Source organism: Phoxinus phoxinus (assembly GCF_949152265.1).
Source record: "Phoxinus phoxinus genome assembly, chromosome: 3".
Taxonomy (NCBI): Eukaryota; Metazoa; Chordata; class Actinopteri; order Cypriniformes; family Leuciscidae; genus Phoxinus; species Phoxinus phoxinus.
Genome location: NC_136878.1, coordinates 28,903,220 through 28,908,055, shown reverse-complemented (window position 1 = coordinate 28,908,055; position 4,836 = coordinate 28,903,220). Strand labels below are relative to the sequence as shown.

Genomic DNA, 4,836 nt, shown 5'->3' with positions numbered 1-4,836 from the left:
AGTAAAAATCTGTCTTTAAACTTGAAATAAATAAAGATTTGACATTTATCGATAATTATCGATATCGACTGATATAAAAAAAAATATCGTGATATTTTTTTTTGGCCATATCGCCCAGCCCTAATTGCAAGTTATCAAGTCCAATAGGCCCTTATCTCATTTCCTGGTTTTGGAACATTCAAAATCGCCAAGCAGTGCACTCGCACTTCCGGTGGTTACTTCATTACACCTTTAGATGAAAAGTAGGTCAGTAAACTTAAATAAAACCGCGATATAGACCAGTGTCTGTCAATATTAAACCGCATAAAGACCATTTAAATAGGAATCGTGCATGTTCTGTGTCTCTGTGAATGAATGGCACAGACGCGCTGTTTCATTTACCACACACACACTGAGGCACGCATAACGCTTGCGATGTTTTTAGCCTATATGAGGACATTAATGCACTTCATCAATACAGCCGCTCTGAGAGTCACTTCAGCAGCATTTTAGCTTCATTTGAGAAAAACGATCATCATATCATAAAACACAGAGAGACTCAAAGGTCTACACGGCAATCCGTCAAAATAAAAGTTTGGTCTAACCTTTGAAGAAAGTTTTGCTTAAATCGTTACATTTTAAATAATTGGTTATAGCAATTTAATTAAACCATTAAAATGGAATCAAGAAAACAAAACAAAAAATAACTTTTGGGAGATGCGAGAGCGAAGTAGTCCAGTGATAATTAAAAGACAGCCATGGTTAATGCAATTTGCAAAACTTGCAATTTGCCCTTTAGTTACTGTTGCTATGTCCAACAAGCCATGGCGCTCTCACGCCACACATCATGTTGTCATGCAATGAAAAATACATTGCGGATCAAAGAAAAAACGCTGAAACGTCTAAACGCCGAGACAAGACAGAGCAGGTTACTTTTTATATGAAACAAAGTCTCAACGTTTAATTTGTGTAATTTTTGTAAAAAAAGATTTTTTTGTAAAAATAGAATGTAAAAAATAAATACCTGTCAATCAAACTCCCTCGAAGGGTGAATTCTGAGGGGAGTAAAAAAGCCAGCTCACAATTCTGATATTTTCTTGCAATTGTGTGTTCCTGCCTCACAATTCTGAGAAAAAAAAGAGAAAAAAAACCTGTAATTTTACTGATGGAAACAGACAGTAAAAAAGTGGACTTTAAAGATTTCTTATTCTGTAGCTCCCTGTGGGATTTTTTTGATAAGTCCATAAAAATGCATCCATCCATGATAAAAGCACTCCACACATCTCTGGTAGGTTAATCAAGGCGAAAGGTGAAGTGAAGTGATGCGTTCGAGTAAGAAACATATCCATATTTTAGGGCTGAAAACATAGTCCTACAAAGCTATTATTACAAGAGCATGTAATCAGAGCAGGTCATTTTACCATTGTTGCCAGCATGACTATACCAGCTCAGTAGGGCTATTTCACAGAAGACTACTACTGAGAAATTTCACGTTATTTGACTTTGCTTTTCCAGTGCGTGATCGGTACATGATTGGAGTGTTTGGGCCGTTAACGACAGAGCAGAACGCGCAGCGCAAACACGGAGCAGAACATTGAGCAAAGAGCTCAATCTTGTGTGACACAACATTGTGTGTGTGTCAGTGCGACACACACACACGGAATGGAGAGCGCGGCGCGGAAAAGACCCGCTCATGAAAGCTGCGCGAGAATGAAACCTGATCTCCGAACACGGAGGGGCGGGATGGCATATTTTCAGCCTTTTCCGCAACAGGAAGTCATTAAAACGAGGCAAAAAAAGTGCTGCGTTAATTGCGTTATTTTTTTAAATGCGTTAAGCATCTAAAATTAACGCGTCGATTTCCCCAGCCCTACCATAAATCTTTATCAACTTAAATAACTAGCTTCCGGCAGACAGCCATATGCAAGTCAAATTACGCCCAAAGAGTAACTCTTGTCAATGTACGACGTAGGAGTAGCATAAGCTTTGACGGCTCTCGCGGTTCAAACTAACAGGGCTAGGCAATAAATTCAAGCTCCTCCCACATTTCTCTTTATATGATTCTCTTTAATGATAATTTTTCTAAAAATCTCCGTGGAAAGAAAGTCAGATATACATCTGGGATGGCACGAGGGAGAAAAAAAGAGATCATTTATATTTTGGAGTGCATTGTGCCTTTAAAATTGACTACGGTTTTATAAACTGCAGTGGATACTTACTAGTGATGGACTTGTTTCTTGTTGGTGCCTGTTCTGCTCCGTAAACATTGTTCCCATGCTTGATCTTAAGAAAATGTAAAAAGTGTGTTAATGTGTGTTAACAGACTATTGATCTGGGTCACAGGACCATTTTTTATGTGTTCCCAAAGTGTTATATCTGGAGAACCCTTACTAACATTAACCATGGTTTTGCTACACTAACTAAATGGTAATAAATTATTGTAATCAATCCACCATAAAAACATGGTTTCTACACTTTTACTATAATAAAAACCATGGTTAATTTAGCAAAGGACCCTAGAAACATGTCCTAAAAAGAACAGCTCATCCAAGAGTTCTCTCGTTATTTAAGGATACTCCATGATGTTCCAAAACTGTATGAATTTATTTTGTATAACCTTAATTAAGATATCTTGAGAAATGCATTCACTTTTCTTTTTTTTTCTTTTTATAAAATGTGTTCCAATGTTTTGGGTTCCAGTGTTGTTTTATTCCCAACATTCTTGTGTTTCACAGAAGTAAGTCATACAGGTTTGAAAATAATTTCATTTTGAAAGGACATTTATGTTTGGGTCAGCTAGGCCCGTAAACTCATATCAAGAAGACAGGTAAAATACTGTCTGGAGGGTTTGGACCAGTGTGCCTTTGAGCATAGTTTATATGTTCTGCCTCTATTTCACGTGTATTTTACTATGACAATACTCACCAACTGAAGATCGTGTGGCTGGATAATATTTATTCTCAAAATTCCTGGATATGAGGGAAACACAGACATACAGCAATATTATTAGCTATTTGTATTTACTTACTAAAAGAGACATTTGCAAAAGCGTGCAAAATTTTACTCACCAGCTCAAATTATGATGACACATCATTTTGACGGATCGGTAACGTTAGGCCGATATCCCGCGATCAACAATATTCAAAAGCCTAACGTCTGCATGTGGTTCGAGTTCCTCTCTGTATAAAGACACAATGTTCTCAGTTCACTCATTGCCAAGCTTCTATGCTGAGTTTTATTTTATTTTTTTTTATCAAAAACTAAGTTAGCTGACAACACATAGCCTGAAACATTGACATAATATCGATATTGCTCTAATCGCATTTAACATTAGATTCTCAATTTAACACACTATATTTTGATAGCAGAATGTATTTTTATATAAAATAAAGTTATTTACCTTCCGCAGATTGCATTGCAATATGTCCGTTACACACGTTGTTAAAATTCGTTGTCCATTTACATCCCGCAACTCGCTCAAAATACAAATGTAACAGCACGATGCAAAATAATCCATGTTTTAAACAATGTAAAAGCCACAGAACCGAAGGAGGCCTACTGAAGATCCCGAGCAGCACACACACACACACACACACACACTCACTCGCTCGCTCGCTCACTCACTCCAACAGACGAATATTCAAACTTGACCTGTAAAAGGCGCGCATAGCTGTCATTGGCCAGATTCCTGGATGACAGTCTGAATAACCAATCATGCTCAAAACAACTCGAAGAGACAGCCAATAATGTGGTAACATTGCAATTACAGGAAAAGATGACATGTTTTAAAAGAAAGAATATGAAAAAAATGTACACGTGCTATTTATTTAGTTGTATTTGTAAGCTGGCTTTTATATTTAATCAATTGGTTAAATGGTGTCTTCATTGCAGTGCATGATAAAAAAATTACAATAACATACAAATAACATATAAATAATAATAATAATAAATAACATAAATAATATATACCATATATAACAACATATATTTACCACTGCTCTGCCAAACAGCAATTTAAAAGAGCAAACATATTATATATTAAACAGAGCAAACATTGCATATGTAGGCTATTCATATACAATTCTGTATACCTACCTACATGAAAAACTAATGGATTGGTATCATGGTGACATTAGAGTGACCCATAATGATCCTTTTGCACTTTAACAAAATATTGACCTTTCCTTAGAAACACTCTTATGCCTAATAATGTCAACTTGCTTTTCACCCTGTGTGGCACTGTTACACAACCTGTTGGTTTAGGGTTAATCCTCTGTCCAACGCAACACTTTGCTAACATTGGCATAATTCTATACAAGTTGCAACATTTTCACAGGCAAGGTTTAAGCCTAGTCCAGACTAAAATGCACGTTTGAGCTGTTTTACCTGAAAGCAACTTGCACTGACATATATTAAAATGTGTCAGTGCCATTGTTTTGTCTCAAGATGCACACCAGTAATGTTTATTTTTTTCTTTCTAAGGCACATTTTTAAAAGCTAATTAAATGCACTAAGGCCTAATCCTGGCTTAATCTAAACTCTGTGAAACCGGGTCTGGGTTAGAAATTAAGGGTTAAGGTTAACCCTAACTCTATCCCTAACTCTTGTCTACAGACTTTTATTTAACAGCATAGATAGACTCCAAGATGTTGACTGCAGTGGTTAGGCCTTTAGCGTTGATACATGATGAATAACTTCTCTCTGTGACAGTCTAATGTATTTTAGCAAAGAGTGTTTGTATGGATTGTCCCTAATTAAGCTAGAGCTATTGGTGCATTCAAGTCATGTCATAAAGATCATATTTACAAGTTGAACGCCAACACAATGATGAGAATATGAGGACGCTCAGGATTTTCT

The 4,836-nt window shown here is 36.4% G+C and overlaps 1 long non-coding RNA gene across 1 annotated transcript; it reads right to left on the bottom strand.

Moving 5' to 3' along the window:
* Nucleotides 1-294: 294 nt before the first annotated feature.
* Nucleotides 295-4,563, bottom strand: LOC306995481. The gene is made up of 5 exons (XR_013796868.1): nt 3,380-4,563; nt 3,048-3,158; nt 2,905-2,948; nt 2,199-2,262; nt 295-1,105 (listed from the first exon to the last, which is right to left on the bottom strand). It is a non-coding gene; the product is annotated as an uncharacterized lncRNA (long non-coding RNA).
* Nucleotides 4,564-4,836: the final 273 nt, after the last annotated feature.